Source organism: Ochotona curzoniae, unplaced genomic scaffold (assembly GCF_017591425.1).
Source record: "Ochotona curzoniae isolate NIBS_2020 unplaced genomic scaffold, NIBS_Ocur_1.0 scaffold_274, whole genome shotgun sequence".
NCBI lineage: Eukaryota > Metazoa > Chordata > Mammalia > Lagomorpha > Ochotonidae > Ochotona > Ochotona curzoniae.
This window is the reverse complement of record NW_024467101.1, coordinates 3,346,636-3,362,618: the sequence shown is the minus strand read 5'-3', so window position 1 is coordinate 3,362,618 and position 15,983 is coordinate 3,346,636.

Below are 15,983 nucleotides of genomic sequence, written 5' to 3'. Positions count from 1 at the left end.
TTCGTCAAGGACTAAATGGCAAATAGGTCCAGCAGCCAGAACTGATGTTCTTTGGCTGCCATTTCAGGGTTGTTTCCAGGAAATCAGGCAGTGACCTGGCACTGACATTTGCGGAGGAGTGACACTGAATAAGGCACAGTCAATGCCGAAGGATGGTGGTGACCTCCGTGGGAACAGTGCCTTGCAATGAGCTCATGTAGTGTTGTTTGTACATAGTGGATAATGGATGGAAAAGTCAATTAAATAAATTCAGGGTTAAATGTGCCCCTTTTTATGTTTCCTTTGCCAATGCCTTATAGAATCCTTTTTTTTTTTCCTTCTCTCTCTCTCTCTTTTTTTTCCTGCTCACGTTTCCTGAAACTCATCCAGTTTAGCTGCTGGCTCTGAGGTCTGTGCATTGACCAGGCTGTGGTCCCAGGGCAAACGATATTGGCTTGTGTTCTGGGGGTGGCCTGTGGGATGCTTGGGGTTCATTAAGAAGTGACCCCCGCACCAGGAAAGCTTCCTTCTAGGCAATCGATCTAAGAGTATCTTGGAGTTACAGACAATCCTGTTATTGTTCCGGGTTTGCTTTCTTTCAGCCACAATCAAAAAAATCAATCAACAGCAGCCAACAAAAGAGCTAAGACATGCCCATCTCTGCTGGTTATCTCTTGGCAAATAATCTTCTTTTCAAAACTCATTAGCAATGAAATTCTGAAAGCGAGGAGAGCGTTTCACGCTTTCTTCCCTCCCTATTATCCTATGAGATTCCTATTTCCTTCTGCTGGTACCTCAGTGAATACATTTATTCTTCGATATAATCTATCTCACTTCCATGCAAGCTGATTAGGACTGAACTCATGATAAATCACGTCATTCAAAGACGAGTTTGTGTTTGTCTATCGGATTAATCTGCTACTGTCTCATATGTTACTTCCTTCTGAGAAACTTGGTTGACAATTTTCTCTTAATGATTCTGATCAGCTACATTTAATATAAGAATCTTGGGAAAGAAATATGAAGCATCCTTTTTAAGGAATCAAATTTCTGTCACTCCTCTGTAAATTTCACAAAACACAACACCTGTTTCTAATTAGGTTCTTGAATTCATACATGAAGAGAATACAGGGGAACATGAAAACGTTCATTACAAATGGAATTCAAAGATGCTTGTTCTGTTCCAAATGTTTTTGCAGATAGATGCGGCTTTTTCGTAATATTTATTTTCAAAGGCTGCTTAATGTATGTCTTTCAAAATGAACTTGTCTATGATTCTTTTGGAAGTAACTTTCCACTGTTGTTTTAGGTTTATTGGAAATCTGCTGGATGCAATAGATGTGTTTGTGACAATCTGTGGACAGTAGCCAACTGTCATTTTTAGAATGTAACAGGGAGATGTTTTGGTCTTTTTGTTTTGTTTTGCCTTCCTTTGTCTCTCCAGCGAGAAGCCTTCAATTGTTCTCAAAAATTTCAAAGTCTGGTATTGCATCAATTGTTCCTTTTTTTTTTATTCTTTACGACACAGTTTAATAGACATTGGGGTTTTTCCTCCCCCTCCCTACTCCCATGGTTCTCCTTTCCAGTCTTTCACGAGGTGTCTTTCGAGTACCCTCAAAAGTCCATCACACTGCCATTGAGGTGTCTCCCAGAAGGTTGGGGCTTACCTGTCGTTCTTATGTGAGACCATCCTTGTATTGCAAGAACAGGGATACACTTCTCTCTGTTTCTGCCTACACATTTATTTCTGCTTTGCTTCCATTATACCTCTCCTTAGGTACAGTCCACCACAGCTTGGGAAGAAAAAAAGAAAAAAATATTTAATAAAATGAAATAGTGAGTTTTCATCTCCATGGTGTTGTCGAACTCATAGCAGGTTTATCAATGTGATGCTAGGGTGATACAAAAGAGCGTCCAATATCTTCCTGCAGAAATTAATGCTAGTGCATGGCCCGTTTGATTCAAATGGGAGTATAGTATGGGCTAGATCATCATTACCCATGGGTAGTAGTAATAACAGTGATAAGAGGGATATTAACAGCCTTAGGGGATCACGTGCAATCAGTCTCATGAATTGTTGATTAACAGGTTACATCACAAGATCTTACTGCATGTAGACAGCTAGGAAGTGTGGTAAGTTACAATTTACAGGTACAATTTTTAGATTTGACATCGCATTATCTTATATTAAGGCAAGCAACTATTGTTCTTGCGAATTTTCTTGTTTGCCTGAGACCCTATTAATTACCAGAGTGCTATTTTTCTTCCACAAGGACTTTAGTGCCATGTTGAGTATGTTCTCCATATGTTCAACCAGTGACTCATTGGAGGTCCATGCACTCTTTTTAGCTCTGGGTACTCCAGATTAAATGCTACATGGGGTAACACAGCTGTAGAAGTGGGACCTGAGTATGCCATGGGGTGAAGAGCTAGGCTAACAATTGGACACAAAGGGTACAGAAAGCAGATTTCATGTATGAAGGTAAGGAAGCTAATAGTTGGGGGCCAAAGGAGCAGAGAGGGTGTCATAGTTGTTTATCCAACTCTTGTTGAGTCCGAACTCAGAAGAGACAATCTTCAGTCTGCACATGAGAGTGCAGGAGAGCCCATGCAGACACTTGCAGTGAGTCTTTGCTTGTTTGTTTGGGAAACCCATTGAATGGAAATGATTGGGCAGAACCATCTGGGAGGAGAATGAAGGAGAAATCAAAGTGGACTTCCTTTCATTAGTACTCAGACCGGATGGTAATGGAAATGGATAGCATTATTTGAATGAAAAATAACCTGCCGTGTGTGTGTGTGTGTGTGTGTGTGTGTGTGTGTGTGTGTGTGTGCAGCCAAAGCAGAAAGAGAAAGTGTGGACATTAGAACCCAGCACAACAGCCTAGTGGCTAAACCCCCATCATGCATGCACTAGTATTTCATATGGGTGCTGGTTCGTGTCCTGGCTGCTCCACTTCCCATCCAGTTCCCTGCTTGTGGCCTGGGAAAGCAGTCGAGGATGGTCCAAAGCCTTGGGACCCTGTACCCACGTGGGAGACTTGGAAGAAGCTCCTGGCTCCTGGCTTCAAATTGGCTTGCTTTCGCCCATTGTAGCCATTTGGGGAGTGAGCCAGCGGATAAAAGATCTTTCTCTCCTCTCTGTTTACCTGCCTTTCCAAATAAAAAATAAATAAATCTTTAGGGGAAAAAATGTGAACTTTAATGAAACATGTGATTGCCCTGGCTCATAGTTTAGGGATCAAGACATCTTTGGCCCAAATGTTGCAAAAATGATGAGATTTATGCATTTTCGTGGGAAGCAGATGCAAGCCAAAATGATTGTGAAAGTTTCAGCTTGACTTAAGCATTGGGTTTTTGCCTGTTTTGCTGTTGAGTGGTTCAATTTCAAGCTGAAGATGGTAACTGAATCAGGGATAGCACAGAGAATGTTGAGTAAAAAGCTAACCTGTGGAAAATTGTACATTTCACATTTGTTAGCACTTGATAACTCTAAGAGGGATTTGTGTCTCAGCGTAGGGCAGGACTTGAGTGTTTATGAGATAAGAGGAAGTGTTTGCAGAGTGTTCTTCAATGCCACAGAAAGAAGAAAAGGAAAAAAAAATTTTAAAAGATGGTTTTGGCACTGTGATGAGGGTTGTTAAGCTGATGCTAACCATGTAAGCATCTCCTATTGAAGCTCTGGTTCAAGTCGCAGTTGCTCCAATATCAATCCAGCTCCCTGCTAGCACATCTGGCAAAGGATAAGAAGACTACCTAAGTACCCAGATTCCTTTAACCATGTGGGAGACGTGGATGGAATTCTTGTTCTTGGCTGCATCCTGATTTATCTGAGATTGTTGTGGCAACTCAAGGAATGAAGCAGGTTATGGCAGACCATTTTTCTCTCTCTCTTCCTCTCTCCTGTCCTCCTTTACCTTCTGAACAAATAATAAATAAACCATTTAAAAATTATCCAAAAATTAATTCCTGCTATTTCTAGATGAAAAAAAAACAACTTGTTCATTGTGTGTGCTATTGAATTTTTAAAACATAGAGTATTGAACTGTGTCAAAATATTTGATGATGCTCTGTTGGAGTCAATTGCAAAGCTGTAGATAATACATTCAAAGTAAATGAGATGATATGATGAGATAATACACTATCCAAGGGATGGCTTACAATTTTAAGACATCCAACTGAGGAACTTGGAAGTATGGAAGTTTCCACCACTGCCGCTGCCTACAGGTAATCTGATTCAGTAGAACTGAGGTCGAGCCCTGGAATCTACATTTTAAAATATTTATTTTATTTATTTGAGAGGAAGAGTTATAGAGAGATATGGAGCAACAGAGAAAAATATCTTTGGCCTGCTGTTTCAATTCCCAAGTGGCCACAGCAGTTAGGATCAGAGCAAGTCTATACCAGTTCCCAGGAGCTTCCATTAGTTCTTCCACATGGATGCAAGGTCCAAAGCAGTTCAGATGTTCTCAGCTGTTCTCCATGAACATTGTCAGGGAGCCAGATCAGGAGTGGAGCAGCCAGGATTTGAACCAGTGCCTGTATGGAATTCTGGCTGATTTCGGGGAGCATCTTTACCCACTATGCCACAATGATAGCCACAAGAATCTGCATTGCAATAGGACGCTGTAGGTGACAGTGAAATCAGAGCAGTGTAACTTGGCCAGCAGTTCCCAAACCTACTGCTCCCATATCCGTGCTTCCAACTGAACTGCTTCCAGCGTGGTATTGTTGAGAGACCTCCAGGTTATCCAAAGGCTGGTTGGGCTGAGGCTCACGGCTCAGAGCACCAGAACCCTGAGGTTTGGAACCTTCATCTCTCACCTGCACTTTCAGAAGTGAACCCCCTTCTCAGATCTGAACCAGTCGGTTATCATCCAGGTCACCATCCACACCACAGAATGCACCATCAGCAACAGAAGAGCTGCATTTTGCTCTGGCCTTTGCCTTTGATGCTCTCAGCATGCTCATGCTTTCCAATGGTCCTTTCGTTGAGTGTGTGCAACAGTACTCACTAGAGAGGGGCTCAGACGTGTGTGTTTCAAGCCTGTGTGCCAGATGCTTTCCACATGTGCTGACATTGAGAGGCACCACTTCCAAAACCTTTCCTTTTCTGAGTGCCAGGGTATTTTTCACCTCATTTGGTCTTCTTTAAAACTTCAGTTTGTCTTACGTGGTGCTCTTGGTGGCCCCCCCAGTCACTTGAGTGCATTGCTGTGCCTTATTAAGAAATGGGATTATGAGAATAGAGAGCCAGTTGCTGTATCTGAATGCCTGGAGTTGTAGGAGAACCAAGGGACTGTAAGATTTGAGCCTCAGGGGCAGGCTTACCTTCCACACTTCCCCTAGCAGCAACAGGAAAACATTTGCAAAGGTGTATGCATGCACCCATGTATACATGCAAGACTGGATGCACCATCGTGTGTATTCTCTGAGGTCTCCAGTCTGAGCAGCTGCTCCTGTAAGCCAAGTGAGAGGGATGGGGGAGAGCAGAGAGAGTGATTACTTGGCTACCCACTAAAGGATTCTGTTTGGGTGATGGGAAAGTGCCGAAACTGTTGTGATGATGTTGGCAAAAACATGCAAGTGTACTAAAAATGATTGTATGGTATATGAATTGCATCTCAATTGAATCATTATATGAGAGGGAACAGGAAGAAACAGAGAGAGAGAGCTAGAGAGAGAGAGATGAAGTCCAATCAGTCAGTCTATTCCCAGAACAGGTGCAGAAGTTGTTGGTGAATCAAGTCATGCCTGGAGCAGGGACTCAACGGGGGCTTCCCATGTGGAAGCAGGGAAATGACATTGAGCAATACATGCTGCTCTTCAGGGTCTGCATTAGCAGGACGCTGAGTCAGCCACCTGAGCCTGGAATCAAACCCAGACACTGTCACATAGAGACACGGGTATCTTAGCCACCAGGCTGGTTCTCTCAAAAGAAGATACTTTTCAAGTTCACATGCATGGGGATCAAAGGGCTCCATCACCAGTCGTGTTTCTGATGAGTTCCAGTCATGTTTTTGAACACTGCAATTTTCAGTAACTATTAATGACTAGGTGCCAGATTTCATCTAGAAACTGCATCCAACGTGTAATTAACTTCATTTAATGCTGTTGCTCCTTTGCCATGCAAAGTAATTACACAAAATAAAAATCTCCCTCATCTCCAAGTCACACAAGATTTGAGACCAAAGGGAAGAAGTGATTACTGTTTGCACAGTGTTCAGTTATTCATTTTTACAGACAAAGCTACCATTTGCTTCCATATGTTCTCTTTGCACTACATTTACTGCTGGGTTACAATATGACTGTTTATCATTATTCCAAAATTACAGATCAATGATAAAAGTAAAACAACAGCTTTTAATAGTTAGGCATTTCCATTAATTAAAGGCTACAAAATTCTTTTCTTTGTGTAAGCTTGCCTCTTTGTGCCAAAAGATGGCAATCTGCTATTTATCAAGCAATGGTAAATGCAAAACAGTGAGAGTGATAAAGGCTTTCATAGAGATTCTCAATATTGCATTGTTCCTTCTAGATGTTTGTGATTTTGTATGAACAATGAATGTGACAAAATGAGACTTGCTACTCTTCATTTTAATTAAACCTAAGTTGAAGGCCCACGTAGTAAAGGCCAGTTGGTAGATTCTGATCTTCTGAATCATTGGCCTTTGTACAGTTTTGGTTGAGAGACACTGAGTAATACTTCCGTTTGTTGTGGTCCTTGCAGGGGTCAGTGTGAAACTCAGTGTCACTCAGAATCTTTGATCCATGACAAGTTAATTAACCTCCCTGAGACAGTTTCCAGAGATGCAAAAACAGGAATGAGATGCTTATTTTTTGGAGTGGTTGTGAAGATTGTGTATAATTGTCTCTCCAAAAGAAGCGATGTGTGGTAGCCATCCAAAAATGTGAGTTCTATTTCATTTTACTTGAAGATTGCTGCTTCTAGGAGGGTTCTCTCTGTGCAGTTTCCAGAGCTTGTCATGTCAGCAAAATCCATTATGAAGTGTTGCCTCTTTTAAATCTCTAAGTTGGGTAAGTCTAACAGTACCTTAAAGTGGAATTAAGGTCTCACACACTGATACACTGGGGGTAATCATGCAAATTTGAATATGTTCTATTCAAAATTATTTGGATATAATTGTGTCCCAAATGGTTCCAAATGCTTGACCATGTTTACTTTCAAGTATTTATTCTAGGACGTAATAAGACAGAGTGCATGAAGATGTGGGCTTAAATACATTAGCCACAGCAATATTTATTTATAGTAAGCAGAGTTGAATATTAACTTTAAGAGAATCAAATTATCATTTAGCAGTTATACATTCTCTGGCTCCATGTGCTTTACACACTTTTTGCTAAAGCCAAAAGAGAGGGTGTGTGTAGGACATCACACCTACCCTTGATTGGACCAAGCAGTTGCCTTCAAATTAGCTTGATGGTTCACACCCAGGAAAAAATGTCTCACAATGGTTATTTAATTATTCTGAGATAAAGCCCTGATATGAAGACCCCAACTGCTGAGATATCTGTATCCACATCTATATCATACCTGTATCTATAACTGTGTACTATGCTTGTCTACATCACTGTCTGGGTCTGGGTCTGTATTTTATCATAGTGAGAGAGAGAGAGAGAGAGAGAGAGAGAGAGAGAGAGAGAGAGAAAAGAAGACAAAAAGGGAGAAATCTATGTCTAAATGTTATATAAATGTTTCAGTTGAGCAGCCAGCATAGCAAGTCATCATGCTATTCCTTCACCTTGCAGTGTGGGCATTCTATATGAGCTTCTCCACTTCTCATCCCTGAAAAGTGCATACTAGGAAGACAGCAGAGGATGGCCCAAGTCCTTGGACACCTGAACCGCTATAGGAGAATGGAGGAAACTCTTGGCTTCTGACTTCAGCTTGGCTCAGCTTCAGCCGTTGTGACCACTTGGAGAACGAATCAGCTGATGGAAGATCTTTCTCTGTAAATCTGCCTTTTCAATATAATACTGACAATGGCAACAAAAACAACAACAAAAACACTTTTAAACGTTGAGATGATTTCAGAATTGGAAGCTTGCTTTGTGATGCTTGGCAGAGACCTGGACGCTGATTTTCTTGGTAGGGGCCAGGCTGGGCCACTGTCTTCTCCAGGGCTGTGACAGTTGCTCCTGATTGTTGCTGAGCAGTGTGGTACACTGAAAACTGGTTTGGACTCCCCCGCGATGTGAGTCTTACCACGCTCAGTAGACTTCTTCCTGCGGATTGTTCTAAACAACATGTGTTTCCTCCATTAGGTCTAATTGCACTACATATCAGGTTACAAATGGAAAGAAGGACGGTGGAGGCAGATAGGTGGACGTTGGGTTTTCTCCCCTTGCATTTTCATTTACATGTACGTTTTAAATACGAATGTGGGCACAAAAAGCATTTAAGTCCTCAGAAGCTTTCTGCGAATGAGTTTCAGAAATTCCTCTTTATGACAGCTATAAATAAACCTCAAATGTTCTGGGCAAATACATTTCACTGATGACAACGGAATAATGCTTCCATGTTAATATATATTATAGATTTAATGCTACCCGGTTCGTGCACTTTTATAACTGATATGTCCTACAGGAAGGTTATTTTTAAATATCCCATATATTCTTCCTGGAAATTAGTTATTAACATCTATTAATGTATAAATTTAGAAATATAAAAATAGCTAAGATTATGGAAAGGCTTGCTGACACGAAGCTGCATATAGTGATTGAAAATAAGAATTTATGAATAATATAAGCTATTTAAACTACGTTATATAAATGGGAAAGTGCTGCAGGCAAACACAAGTCATTTGTAATGCTTAGGTCTTCATGAGGAAAACTTTTATTTGCACACCAATGCTTTCTCTTCACTTGCTAAGTCTGGTGATGCATGTTTGCTAGGGAAGCTATGTGAACTATTTACTTGCATTGTGAATATCGAGTAGAATTTCATGTCTGTGACTACCATGTCAGTACACTTCTCAGCTCCTGGTGGCAATCACTGAATACTCTGCTCCTCAGATTCCATTTGGACAAAACCAGGATCATTCCTTTGCCCATCTCTTCCAGTGAACTGTCAGAACTACCTAAGCAGGACCTTCCTTTCAGAGCATGCTCCGCACTGGGGACCTTGGGATGACATTGGGTGGCCACTCTCTGTTCCATGGTCCTGAGGCAGATGGGAGTCTGAATGCGGCTTCTCCTCTTATCTCCCACTTCCCTCGGATACAGGAGGAAGAAAAAGAAAATTAGGAAACAATGGTCTCACTCACTCTCCCTACTTCTTGACCCTTCCCATCCTGATCAACTATGTAAACATCATCAAAAATAAAAAATTAAATTAAAAACTGTGGTACATCTATTCTATGGAATGCTACTCAGGCATTAGAAAGAATGAAATTTTAACATTTAAAACAAAGCAGACCCTCCTGGAGGCCATTATGATTAGTGAAATAAATAAGTCTCAAAAGGAAAAATACCAGACACAAAGAAGCTTTTCATCTCTACTCCAGGAGGAGAATTTCCAGCCATTCCTTACTGATGTTTTGGTCTGATGACTGCAGTTCACAATCAGCTGAGGATGAGTTTGACTAGGTGCCCTTCCATTCCCGACGTGGTCAGAAATTAGTAGGCACCCAGCTGCTGAAAGACTGTTTTATGCTGTCAGCAACGTCCAAACACACTAAAAAGGCTCCAAAGAGAGGAAAAAAATCTGTATCATAACCATAGCCTCCTCCTAAAATGATAATGATTCCTGTAAAATGAGTTCATTCTAGTGCAGATGCATTCCAGCGCAAACACGTTGCAGCAGAGTAAAGCTAATCACTGCTTTGATTGGGACTTGGTCAATTATGGCACCAGGAACTTTTGTTCCTTGAAATTCCTTCACTTTTCGATATGGGGGAAAAGGTTTTCATAACTTTGGAACAATTGTCATAAACGAACATGATTGCTTCATTTATATTGTCTCTAGTGACCCCACTAGACAACGGGGTGATGGTCAGTGTTACTGCTGTCAGTTTGAATATTCACAGAAACACAGTGAGTCTGGAATACGTGTCCAGATATTACATTTGCATCTCCTTTCACCTCCATGACCCCCAGGAGAAGGTAAGCAAATAGATAAAAATAACTACTCCCAGAGTAAGTGCTGTTCCTGGAGTCTGTATTTTAGCCACATCTTTCTGTGAGAGCCCGGAGCACACACAGGTGGAGCCCTGGACCAGGCTATACTCTCCCACATGTTGGTATGCACCCACACTCTGATTTTTGGCTAACATATGGGTCTCTCCCTCTTCAATCATCTCTTTATTCTTGTACCAGCAAAGAAGCAATCTCTACTTTGTGTTCCTGCATATTTTAAAAATTTTATTTATTGCTGTTTGAAATACAGATTTTACAGTGAGAGAAGGAGAGATGGAGGGAAAGGTCTTCCACCAGCTGACTCACTCCTCAGCTGGTTGCAACGGCTAGAGCTGAGCCAATCTGAAGCCTGGAGCCAGAAGCCTCCCTGTTTTTCCTGGTGTTTCACAGTAGTATAGTCCTACAGTTGCAGTCACAGCTGCAACATCCTTTTACTTATATATGTCATGACTTTGCAGACACAGTCAACGGTAGGAAATCTAGTATGTTGTTTTCAAGGTACTTGAAATTTCACTGGGAGTTCTTCCTGTACTCAGGAGTAGAGATGAAAAGCTTCTTTGTGTCTGGGTACTCTAGCCATCCACTATACTGCTTACTTGGGAGGGTGTATGTGTATGTTTGTTGCTCTATATATCTTTTTATTCTGTATTTTGCATGCAGATTGGTTTATATCAGAGAGAATGTATGGTATTTTTCCTTTTGAGACTTATTTATTTCACTAATCATAATGACCTCCAGGAGGGTCTGCTTTGTTTTAAATGTTAAAATTTCATTCTTTCTAATGCCTGAGTAGCATTCCATAGAATAGATGTACCACAGTTTTTAATTTAATTTTTTATTTTTGATGATGTTTACATAGTTGATCAGGATGGGAAGGGTCAAGAAGTAGGGAGAGTGAGTGAGACCATTGTTTCCTAATTTTCTTTTTCTTCCTCCTGTATCCGAGGGAAGTGGGAGATAAGAGGAGAAGCCGCATTCAGACTCCCATCTGCCTCAGGACCATGGAACAGAGAGTGGCCACCCAATGTCATCCCAAGGTCCCCAGTGCGGAGCATGCTCTGAAAGGAAGGTCCAGCTTAGGTAGTTCTGACAGTTCTGAGATGCTGTCCATCTTGCCACTCCAAGGATGAGAAAACCCTTCCAAGGTCAATTGGCTGGCACATCCCGCCGTAGAGTCTCCACAGATATTTGCTGTCAGTGCTTCGCTGCGGTAGTTGACTAATTTATTCTGTCCTCCCTCTTCGGCTATGGTACCAGATGTCCTCTGCAGGGCCCAATGGACTGCCATACCCTCCGTGTGCATCTGGGCATGCTATCCACTGCTCTGTGTAAGCCACTGAGGAGGCCCAGTTCTGACACATACACTCGACAGTTAGACCACAGATCCTGCAATTCTCTCCATGATTGGAGTTCTGGGTCCAGTGGTTCAACTGGGGGGATCCTCAAAGAAACTTAGTCTGAGGTGAATCCACACCTGACTTTTGTGGGTGCTAAGCACTATGGGGTCTGGCTCAGTCTGTCACCCACATCAGCCTATGCATACACTGTTAGTTGTAATTGCTGGGTTGGTTCTGTCTCCAGTTCTATCTCTTATGCAAACCAAAGGATACTGTGGCCTAGTCCAACCCTGGGCACTACACATTCAGCTCTCATGTACACCAGCAGAAACCACAGCCTAGTCAGAGTGACCACCTGTAACTCCACTAGGCCCGTTCTACCCCTGATTTCAGTGCTTTCCAGTATGGGCAACAGACTGGTTTGGTCTGTCCCGCATTCCCATTCAGCTCTCATATACTCCGATGGGCACTGGAGCCTAGTTCAACCCAACCGATTCTACTATCCAGCCCACATCCATGCTGGCAGGTGATACCACCTGTCTAGCCCAACCTGTCCCCAGCCCTGGTTCTCATGTGTACCAGTGGGAATTGCAGCCCATCAGAAAGGCGCCCATAGTTTTCCTACTGGGCTCACTTCCACTCCAGGTGGCTCTGTGATTTAGCTTGACAGGATTTCCCCCCAGTACTGGCACTTGCCAGCCAATGCTGTGGCAAAGCCTTACCAGCCTGCACTTACTCTGATTCGTACTTGCACCAGTGGATACAGTCAATTAGTCCAGCTTGGTTTTTCTCCTAATTCAGCTCACATGCGGGTCAGCAGGTGTTATATTCCTGCTCGGCTTAGTCTGACTCCAGTTCCAGTTCTCATGCTACCAATGAGAGTAGTGGTCCAACAGGGGATCCACATTTTCTCCTCCAACAGGTAGGCACACTTCCTCCCAGGTCTCATGTGTGCTGGTGGGTGCTACAGCCCAGTCTGGCATGACTTGCCTCACCTTGGTATTTGCCAGTGGGTACTGTAGCCAGGCCTGGTCCGATCTGCAGCCAATTCCAGCTGGTGGGTGCTACAGCCTAGCCCAGATCAACCAGTCCTCAGTCCTGGCTCTAATGTGAACTGGCTGGTGTTATAGCCCAACCTGGCCTGTCCTACAACCTGTCCTGGTTCTCAGATTTGTTAGCAAGAATCGTGAACTGGCCTTGCCTGGCCTGCCCCTTATTCAGATATATTCCCAGGAATGAGCGTGTTGAGTCAAATGGTAGATCAATTTTCAGTTGTGTTAGCACTATCCATACTGATTTTCAAAGGGGCTGCATTAGTCTACAATCCCACCAGCAGTGGAGTAAGGTACCTTTCCCCTCTACATCTATACCAGCAGGTGTTAGAAGATTTCTGCAGGAAAATAAGTAACTAAATTCTTAAAAGACAATTGAACTACACCCACATTGGAGACCAAGGCTTTGGGCCGTCCTTGACTGCTTTCCTAGGCCACAAGCAGGGAAATGGATGGGAAGCGGGACCCCTGGAATTAGAACTGGCATCCCTATGGGATCCCAGCATGTTCAAGGCGAGGACTTTAGCCACTAGGCCATCACGCTGGGCCCCATATGAGGATACTTTCAGTCAGCCCTTGGCACAAGTGCTAAAAACCAGTGCCTATTGATGGACTCAACTGGATGCAATGCAAAACCCAGTCTCTCCTGAAGTGGTACAGACTTCTTCCTTGTCATTATACCCTAAAAAATAGACTGAAACAGGAATTCACATCATGTGATGCATTGCAAGAAAGTTGGAAACCATTTAGAGTACACAGAGATCACGCACAAATATTCAATGATTTCATATCAGAAACTTGCATTTGGTGTCTGTGAGGCAAATCGTTTGCTCAGTTTTGCATTTGCTGATTGCGTTTGTTTGATAACGTCTAAAGTACTCCTGGAAGTAGCTGCTGCGTGTGGGAGAAATGGGCATCTCATTCCAAGGTAAGTTGTGTATACTTCAATGTTCTGTGATCGTTGTCTGCTTGCTTTGAATATAAATGTAGTTGCTTATTCTAGTTCTATGTTTTCAGTTCTTAATTCAGCCCAATTCTCCTTCAGTCTGAAGCATGATAAGCTGTTCATTATCTTGGTCACAGCTGTGTCTTTCCCTTTCGACTTGAATGATCTGAAATTCTCCAGAATGATATGTCCAGCCCAAATTCCAAACTGCTAATAAAAAACACTGAGAGAAGGAAGACTAAAAGGACAGAATTGTATAGGAGTGGAAGATTTTAATATCAAATCACTTAGATCTAATTTGCAATCCAGGAATTGCTGTCTCTGAGCACAGACAACTCCTTTAACACTGTTCAGCGTCTGTTCCTCTCCAAAATTTTAAAGACTGCTTACATCCACCTATGAAAGATGATGGGAAAGTTCAGCACAGAAGAAACGCTTTAACGTGTCCAATGCTACTTGGCTGCATATATGTCATTTGCACATGAAACCGACATCCGACTGGGCATAAGGTACAGGGTAATGTAGACAAGTGCGCTGCTGAGAAAAGAGTTTTGCATGGTTCTTATGACAACATTACCACTGAATATTTGCAATGTGATTCGCAAATGATTGCAATAAGATTCAAAATTTTCATTTAGAACACACGCCTCCCAACAATGTTGTGGGGTAGGCAACTAGTTCAGGGTCACAGGCTGGAAGCCATGCCTCTCCACCACCTATGTGCTCCCTTCTGCCCACCTGTGACTCTCACCTATCATCACCTGGAACCCCCAGAGGGGGCGGTATTGCATTGTTTTGTAACCACTCCTCTTGCAAGCCCCTATAAGGGTCCATGATAGGCAGGGGATTGCTCTCTTGGTCCTGTGCTTCTATCACTCAGGAATTCTGATTCTTGGCCTCCCCAGTACCTGCTTGCTCTCTGGCTTCCTATGGACAGACTCTGAGGACAGGTAGCCCCTGAACATGGCCTCTTATGTCTGTCTGTATTGCTCACCCTCTGTTCACTTCCTGGGTGAGTCAGTGAAGATGTTAATGCTAAGATGCTTTGTAGTTCTAATGTGTGTACTTTCAAGTGTTCCAGGAGAGGTGAGGTCTAGCAGTGATGGAATGTGGGTAGGGAAGCCAGGGAAAGGTGAATGTCTGCAGCTTTGTAAGTGTGCCCAGGTTGTTCGCTGCATGACTCTTAGTTCAGCTTGTACTGCTGGGGAAGCTGGGACATAGGTCTTCAGCTTAATGGATGGACTTTAGGGTAATGTTCCTCCTGGGGTTATGATTGATTTGGTTATGATTGATTGGATTGCCATATCGACTTGTGATTTGTTATTTCTAATGGGCTCTATTATCACCAAGCTTGATTGCTAAATATTACTTAATGAACCCTAGAACTTGTCTGGCATGGTCTAGCCTGGACCTGGCAGCAATACCTTTCCTGGTTGATGGTAAACAAAAATGAAAAGTAAAATTAAAACTTAGTTGAAAAAGTGAAAGTACTGATTGGGATTTTTCTGTCATAGTCATAGATTATGCTCTTGGAAACTAACAAGGACACATGGACACATGTAGGCTTGGGGGATTATTGTTGTCCTGCTAAGCCTGGCTATGTCTCTAGAAGACCAGCCAAATCCAGGCTTTATCCTCCAGCACCCCTCCTGCTGAGGCAGACTTGAAAACCTTTCTCTGTGTGCCTGCCTGTCTATCCTGGTGGATTAAACCAACTCTTGTATGCCTGGTTGATCCCTTCTCTCCTTGTCATATGGCACTTTTCCTGATTGAGTCAGATTCTTCTCTGAGACTTGCATGGGTTACTCCCATGGGTACAATTGTATCATTCACATATCAATTGGAATGGAAGTCTTTTCTTCCCTTTTTATTGACAATATTGATTTGTTCAGTACTTCTTCCTTGGCATTCATCTCAGCGTGTAAGAATGGGTTTTGTGGTGCAGTGGGTTTAGCTTCCTCCGGTGTTCTTGTCATCATATACTGGAATGCAGATTTGAGTTCTAGCTGCTTCATTTCCCAGCCAGCTCTCTGCTAATGTAATGTGCCTGGAAAGCAATAAAACATGATCTGAGTACCTGGCTTCTTCCACCAATGTGGCAAGTCCAGATAGAGTTGCTGGCTTTAGCCTGTCCCAGCCCCTACAATGGTGGTCATTTGGTGAGAGCCTAAAATTTGGAAGCTTTCTCTCCCTCCTTCCCTCCCTTCCTTCCTCCCTTCTTTCTTTCTCTGTCTTCCTCTCTTTCTGTCTCTCCCATTGTCACTCCACCTTTCAAAAATTTGGATAAATGCATGTTTTAAAAGGCAGAGAATGTTATATGAGGTAAAATGTAAATCTGTTTATCTCATTGCGTCAGCTCCAGGTGGTCAAGGGGCACCTCTTCCTGTTGCCCATAGGGCCAAGGAAGTCTCACTCAGGGATCATGAATAGGGGCTTTTATACTCAAGTCCAAACAGGAAATGGGTTGGGGTCTAACAAGGGAAAGAACATTTCCTTATAAGGTCATGTGAG